Source organism: Sarcophilus harrisii, chromosome 1 (genome assembly GCF_902635505.1).
Source record: "Sarcophilus harrisii chromosome 1, mSarHar1.11, whole genome shotgun sequence".
NCBI lineage: Eukaryota > Metazoa > Chordata > Mammalia > Dasyuromorphia > Dasyuridae > Sarcophilus > Sarcophilus harrisii.
The window spans coordinates 237,454,527-237,463,285 of record NC_045426.1 but is presented as its reverse complement, the minus strand read 5'-3'; positions in this window follow the sequence as shown (position 1 = coordinate 237,463,285).

Below are 8,759 nucleotides of genomic sequence, written 5' to 3'. Positions count from 1 at the left end.
TATGTTTGTCTAGACTGGATGGATTGAGGGATCCAGAAAAGATTTTTCTAGAGCCTCAATCCAGAAAAAAAATTTGCAAGATTTTCCCAGAGCCCCAATCCAGAAAATTCTTTTCTAGATTTTTGTAGTTTTCTAGAGACTTGATCCAGAAAAACCTCTTTCTAGATCCTTTCCTAGATCCTTGAACTAGAAAAACCCTTTTCTAGTTTTTTTCTAGAGCCTCAATCCAGAAAAATTCTTTTTAAAATTTTTCCAGATGTTGCCTTTTGTGGCCTGGTGGTACAGATGTCTCATCTTCTGTGGCCTCATGGTCTTGATGTTTCGACTTCCATGTCCTGGTGGTCCTGATGTCTCGTCTTCCATGGTCTTGTTGTCTAGATCATTTCCCGCGTCTTGGTGTTCCATATGTCTCGCATTCCGTGGCCTGGTGATCTAGATCATTTCCTGCTTCTTGGTATTCAAGATATCTTGGATTCTGTGGCCTGGTCATCCAGATGTCTTGTCTTCTGTGACCTCATTCTTCAGATGTCTCACCTTCTTTGACCTGATAATCTAGATCATGTCCCACTTCTTGATGTTCCAGATGCTTCGTCTTCCGAGGCCTCATGCTCTGGATGTCTCGCCTTTGGTGGCCTGGTGGTCCATATGTCTCCTCTTCCATGGTCTTGTGGTCCAAATAATTTCTCGCATCTTGGTGTTCCAGATGTCTCACCTACCATGTCCCGGTGGTCCAGATGTCTAGTCTTCCATGTCCTCATGGTCCAGATGTCTTGCCTTCCATGGCCTGGTGGTCTAGATCATTTCCTGCATCTTGGTGGTCTAGGTGTCTTGCCTTCTTTGGCCTTGTGGTCTAGATCATTTCTTGCGTCTTGGTGTTCCAGATGTCATGCCTTCCGTGGCATCATGGTCCAGATGGCTCACCTTCTGTGCCCTCATTGTCTAAATCATTTCCCGTGTCTTAGTTGTCCAGATATCTCACTTTCCGTGGCCTGGTGGTCTAGATCATTTCGCGTGTCTTGGTGTAACAGATGTCTTGCCTGGTGCTCCAGATGTTTTGTCTTCTGTGGCCTCATGGTCTGGAAGTCTGGCCTTCTGTGGCTTGCTGATCTAGATCATTTCTCATGTCTTGGTGTTCCAGATATCTTGTGTTCCGTGCCCAGGTGTTCCAGATGTCTCATCCTAACCCTAACCCTAACCCTAAAACTAAATTATCATCATGTACCATTAACATCATGATGTATTTTCCCTTTTGAAATTGTAGATTTTTACTTCCAGCTAAGATGGTGGAGAGGACACACACATCTACTTAATTTCCATCTTTGCTCTCAGAATTTATTTCATGACAAGCCTCGGAATTATTGCTTGACTGAAAAAAACCCCACAAATAATTACCAACAGAAGACATCCTTGAAATTCACCAGAAAAAGTCTGGTTTTGCTCGAGGGTGGGGAGATTAGATCAAGCACAGGCTGAGGGCAAGCAAGGACAGTGAGAGCATGGCAGGCAGCTCACATTGAGCAGACCAGAGATAGGTAGAGTGTGATCTCAGCCATTTCTGCAGAAAGAACTTTACTACAGTGTGGCTATTTTGCCTTTGCAGCAAGCCAATAGACCAGCAGAGAAGCTGTAAACACAGGAGGTAAAGATTATAACCCCAAAAAGCTAGGGTCTCTCAGGACCTGGCCACACCCACCCACAGTGTGTCTCAGCATGATCTCAAGAGTCTCAGAGTCTCAGAGCACAGATGCAGCACAGCCATTGCTGTCCTGCTAGTGCCTCACTGCTGCTCCCCACAGTCTGCAGAGGGAGCTTGGTAATACCATCCAGCCTCCCCCCAAAAAAAGCAGACTGCATTTTTTTTTGTTTTTTTGCTAGTTTGTCTTCTTTGATTCTTCTCTGACAAAATGAGCAAACAATTTAATAATGTGATAGCTGCATTCATAAGGTAAGAGAGACTTTACTTATATGAAGTAATATACTTATATAAATAATAATACATATAAGTATATATAAGTAATATACTTATACAAAGTATTCTAAATCTTTATCTTTAACATGGATAAGTTTATTCCACATCCCTTACTTGTGATTTCCAGCAGGGCTTCTTACTTAAGGTATGCTTTTGGTACCACGAAATAAAAAGGACTATCATAATTGTAAAATGAAAATGTGATATTCTTTGTTTTTCCAGTCACATAAATTTCAGTAATTTAAATTCTCTTTTCTCAATTTTGTCACCATAAAGTAAATTTTAAAAGTTTTGTTTATTTTCTTTTGTTTATTTTTACTAGTGGTTTTGTTTATTTTGCTACTTTTCCATTTTTATATTTCTACTTTAAAAAAGATTTTATTCTTGTTTTGGGATTTTAATTTTAATTTTTTAATTGAATTCTTGCTTTGTTTATTCTCTTGTTTATGCTTTAACAATATATGTTTTCAGAGATTTCATTTTCCTACAGGAACTGCTTTAGTTGAATTCTCAAAATGTTTGTATGCTGTTTCATTGATTTATTCTATTTGTATAATTATTAAATGAATCTGTGATTTGTTCTTGAAATAAAAAGAAAATATTTCATTAATTTAGTGCTGAAAGAGGCCTTGGGATGATCTGGATCAACTCCCTCTTTTTATAGAGGAGGAAACAGTGGTCAAATGAAGTGTAATGATTTGCTTAAGGTTCTCCAAGGAGAATAAAGCTGAACTTTGATGCCAGGTCATTTTGTTTTAAACAAAATATATACCCCCTTTATACTTTCCAGAGGAGGAGAAGTTGCCCTGGACTATTTTGCTGAATAAAAGGCTAATGAGTTCTAATGGGCGGTCTTTCAGAAGATTGAAAGGCCCAGGAAAATGAAGGTGGCTAGGGAACTGTGATACAACATTGAGAAAGTATCTATCCTTAGAACAGGTTGTTATAAAATAGGTACAGCAGTTTCACCTTTATCAGAGATGAGGGTGAAAGTAAGGAAAGTGGAGTTAGGATTGTATTTTTCATTTTTTGTCAAGACTAATGTCATATTTAAACATACTTACATTTAATAAGCATATTAAACTTATACTTAAAGTATAAATAGTTCAATGCCTAGATTTAATCATCAATGATCACTTAAAGTGCCAAATGTGATGATTATTTCCAGTAATTTTCTTCTTTGTCCTACTTGTTTAATTTTACACTACTGACTGGATTCTCTTTTCTTTCTGTGTTTTTGTGGCACTACTTTTCCCTGCTCTATGATTTCCTTTTTGCTTTGCATCTTTTTTATGGCTTCATCATCCTTATCATCTTCCCCAACTGAACCACCCAGGGCTCTGTCCTAGAGCCCCTACTTTCCTTTCCTTTTACTTTCACACACACTTGGTGATCTCATTTTATCATTTTTATGGAAAGAACTCACAAATTCAAACACACATTTCCAGTGCCATGTTAGAGCTACAATCCTACGTCAACAATTATACATAGTGCACTTCACACTAGAAGTACTGGAGGTATCTCATGCTAAACTTACCCAAAATAAAGGACGTTGTGTTTTCCTGTTTATATCAACTCTACCACCACTGTTTTGTCTTCCAAGTTTATACCCTTTTCTTGAACATTTGTACATATGATTGAGGTTTTTGGTACTGCCAATTGTGAGGGTTTATGGAAAATTATATCAAAATTTGTTTGCCAAGAGAAGTTCAGCAGTGTTGTACATCAATTTCATGGCAATATGCTTGCCTGGGTTCTGGTTAATGTACAGGACTGTTGTGCTTTCCCAGTCACCAATGGAATAAAACAGAGCTGTATGCCTGCTTCAGTGCTTTTTAACATGATTTTTTTCAGCCATGTTATCAAACACTTTTAATGAAGACTAACACAGCATCTATGGCAGCACACTGATGATAAATTGTTCAACTTGAAAAGACTATAACACAATTCTAAAGTAGAATGAGCCTTGTTGCATAATTTTTTTTTTTTGGATGCAGATGACTGACCATTCAATTCATACTCCACAGCTGAAATTGAAGAAAGTATGGATTGATTCTCTGCTGCTTGTGCTAATTTTAGCCTAATAATTAATACCAAGAAAACATGGTGCTCCATTAGCTGAATACCACATCATCCATGCATGGAACCATCAGTTACAACAAATGGAGAAGTTCTGAATACTGCGGATAACTTTGCCTGTCTTGGTAATAGTAAACTTTACAGAGATGAACATACTGGTAATGAGCTTGATGCATGCAGTACTAGAGTTAGCTCAGTGTTTGGAAGACTGAAAAAAAGTATGGGAGAGAAGAAATCAGAAAACTGACTAGCAAACTAAAGGTCTGTTAATGTTTATTCTGTTTATACATTTTATATACATGTATATACATACATGTATATACATATCTGTTTATACATCCCAGTAAGTAGGAATTGTTTCATTCATTACAACTGTATCCTCACATCCTAATATAGTGCACAAAATAGGCAGTTAATAATTAATTTTTGATTGATATATTCCTTTATCCTAGCTCTTGTACAAGTCAATAAAAAACATAGTATGACCCATCTCAATCCTTTGTGACTAATGACAGACTAGCCAACTTGGGAGTCACTATTTCCTCCTGTGACCCATAACAAACTGTTCTCTTGCTCAGTAATAAGAGATTGAAAAGCCAATAAAACTATATGTAAACCTAAGAGAAATGGCTTGTATAAAGAGTCTTGATTGACCCAGAGAAATATACTTTCTATGCCAACTGATGATTTTCCCTGACTTAACATTATTATTATTATTATACCTTGTTATTGACAAAATATATCCATGGGTAATTTTTCAACATTGACCCTTGCAAACATTTCTGTTTCAACTTTTCCGCTCCTTTCCTCCATCCCCTCCCCTAGATGGCACTGACTTAACTTTTAACAATATATGGAATAAAGTATTTTGCTGACTTGTTTTCTAAATTATAATAAAATGTGTCTTCTTGTCATGGAATTTAGTTGATGAATTTAAATTTTTGTACCAGTATTGTTATTTTACTGGTAAAAAAAACTATTAGTGAAAAAAAATTATTCTGTTAGAATAGATCATAATCTATACTACAACTTATGTTCTTTAAAAAATTGAGGCACTTAATATTAATAGATTAGCCCAGGGTCATATGACTGATGTATCAGAAGAGGTATTCAGATACCCCCGATTTTGAAGCCAGCTCTTTATCCAATATTCCATTCTGCCTTTTATGTGATATATTTAAGATTATAATGATAATAATTCTTTATGCATATATCATAAGAAGAATCACCAGTATATGTGAGATAAATCAGTCTTCTTGATTTCCCTTGCTATATTTTCTTAAACTAAAGCAAGCTAACAGCTCAGAAGGTAGAATATCCTAATTTGCAAGCATTAGTATAATTAAGATTCCTTGGTTGTCTTTTGACAGTTATGTTGATTATCTTAAAACAATGATCGTTTATTATTATCACCATGATTCAATTACCTGGCAATATGGATACCATTTAATTCACTAAGGAGAGTTTGATAGCATTTTTTTTCCACCAACAACTTAATTTTCTCTTTACTTTACAATACATTTACATTATATTACCCTGACAAACATTTTTAGATTCTTCTATTATTAAATACATATAGCCTTCTGTATTTGAAAATTCACATGTTAATATGAAGACATGTTTCAACCTTAGCATTTTGAGCATTTTTTCATCCCTATATAACAAAAGAGTTTAATGAATAGTCCCCAAAAGCTTCAGCTGATTCAGTTTGTGTTTATATTATAAATAGGTCAAATGTCCACATGGAGCTAGGATCATATTATCAAACCAATATTTACTAATATATCTTATCTGCTATTTAAGTTAAGTTGTCTGGGTCTGAATACCTGGGAAAAAAGCTGTAACACTGAATATTAATCCTCCTTTGAGTGGAATGATTCCTGTTGATTACTAAAGAAGACAGCAGTTTAAAATCCTTTAATATCCCCACGATGACTTCCATAAGATGGTTGTTTTTCTAATTCATGATTTCCACTTGATAAGCTGGAAGAATTCCAAGTCAATTTGTGGCTAAGAAGTTTGGGGGTAAACTGGTTTATAGTATGAATCCAACAATCAATAAGCTTCTAAAGCAATTCCTTCTATTCATTCATTAAATAACTTTTTGTAGGTTATTTGTAGAGAGCATATCTTTAACTCCAGAGACCAGATTATATTCCAGTCCACCTAGGAAATGTGTACTTAGGATGGGCTGAGCAAATCCTATGCAAAGTAAATATTCTTACAGTATAAGTCCTGGGTTCTAATTCTATTTCAGCTGAGATTTACAATGGGGGGAGGGGCCTATTGCTCATACAAAACTGACTGAAACTTTCCAGATTATATGGCAAGAGGAAGTTGTGCTCCAAGAATTCAAGGATGCATCCATTGTCCATCTTTATAAAGATAAAGGAAATAGATTGTCCTGTGACAGTTACAGAGCGTGGGGTCTCTCTTAGTCATTGTGGGGATGATTCTTGCCAGAATCCTTCTTAATAAGCTGACACTATGTCTAGAAAAAATTCATCTCCCTGAGAGCCAGTATGACATTAGACCAAGGAACAGTGAATATTGCATTGACTGCCCAACAACTACAGGGAAAATTCCACGAGCAGAACAGAGGTCTATATGATCCCATGGGCTATGCCCCATAAAGTTAGCCAACATTTTTCCTATTATGGAAGAGCTATTCTAATGATTCTCTATGAATTGCAACGTCCTATGCTGACCTATTTCTATTGTTAGACTAATCTATGACTGGGAAACTTCACAATAATATTTGCTGATTGTCTGAATCTTTCCTGCCTGACACAGCCCTAGGCAAAAAGAGTTGTTAATTTAGGAATGGGCTTAATGCAATTTAGACATATGGCAATTGTGGTTTAGAGACTTGTGGTTTAGAGACTAGAGAAAGTATTCTAGCTAAGTGATGAACAGGACTGACGTCTTTATATTTACATTAAGAGCACACCCTCACCTTAATAGTCTTAGTGGGAAAGATGGTCAACAAAAATGGGGGCAAAGATATGTCCTCAGAGCTCAGAGCATAGAAAAAGAAATGATAGAACATGTTGTAACAGAAATTTATTTAATGACTTTCTTATAGACATGTGAGAAATTATATTGTTGTTTTTATTATTGTATATTCTATTATTATTATTATTATTATTATAAACTCTACTTCATTCACTCCATCAACAATACCATGGAAAGTCAAACAGAGAAGTTAAACTGTTTCTTAAAATGACAAATAATGCCACATTACATATTAGACTCAATTTTTCATAGCTTTCATTGGTGGTTCAACATTTTTTTTTCACTATTGCTTTTTTCCCCCCTGATAATAGTTTCTATTGTTATTTTACTTTTGGCTCAGTATATAGACACATGGAGTTTGAAGAGACTTTGAGAAAGTATTTAGTCCATTATTCCCAAAAGATCCCGAGATCATAGATTTAGAATTGGAAACAGCCTTAAAGATCAGGTAGCCCACCCTTTCATTTTATAGATGACAAAAGTGACACATAAAAATGTAATGATATTGGCCCAAGGTCACACACACACACACAGGGTCCTGTCCAAAAACGGAAATAGGAAAACACCCCTTTTGCATTCTTAAAAATAGTTGTTACATGTTCTTTTCACCTTCTTTTTTCCCCCTTCAAATCCACAATCATGTTTAATTTTGTTAATATCACACTTGATTTGAAGTGTATATTAGAATAAATGAGTGTATTCTTGAAGACTTGACTAACATTGGAACATAGAAGAGGACATTCCTCACCCCAATGCTAGACTTTTTTTCATTCTGTGTCCCTTATTAAAATGCACACTTTTGTTTCATAACAAATTTAGGCCCTTTTTATCTCAGCAACAACAATAAAAATCTGTCTTAACCTATTCATTCTACATAGATTATCTTTTTTTAGGGCTCATTTCCTTAGCTTCCAGTTCTAGTAGGTGGCCTCTACCTTTCTGGAATACTCTAATCAGAAGGATCATTGATTTACAGTTACAAATTACCTAAAAAGTCATCAAATCCTAGTGTCTCATAATATAGGTAAGGAAACCGACAACCAAAGAGATATAATGTTTTGTCCAGGGTCACACACAGATTAAGAATTTGAGACAAGAATGAAACTAACATTTTACTGACTCCAAGGCAAGAGTTTTATCTCTACCACAGCAATCTTTTCTCTAAGTCTGATATCTATCAAGTTAGGGTGATGCCTGCCTTCCCCTTTCCCATATAATATAAGAATTTATTCTCTATATGCCTAAAGAGCTAAGACCAAATTTATTCTCCATATGACATAGCAGGGTCATGTTCATCTATAGCCTTAAAAATCCATAAAAAATACCATTTTCTCTGTAATGCACCTTGGTATCACAATGACATATATATATGTGTGTGTGTGTGTGTGTGTGTGTGTGTGAGAGAGAGAGAGAGAGAGAGAGAGAGAGAGAGAGAGAGAGAGAGATGAGAGAGATATTCTGAGCTAAAAAATAACACACCTACTTTGGTTGGCATTTATTTAAAAAAGCAGCTGCAAATTCTTTATTTCCTCCAGCATATCTGTCTCAGAAAAACAGGATTATTGAGAAAATTCCATCCCTTTCCAAGTTTCTTGCATTTCTTGGTCCATAAATTAGCCCAAATCATATTGTGGTTTCTATGATAGTAGCTATTATAGTTGGATCAGGATTCCTAATTCTAATATATTGTTGGGTT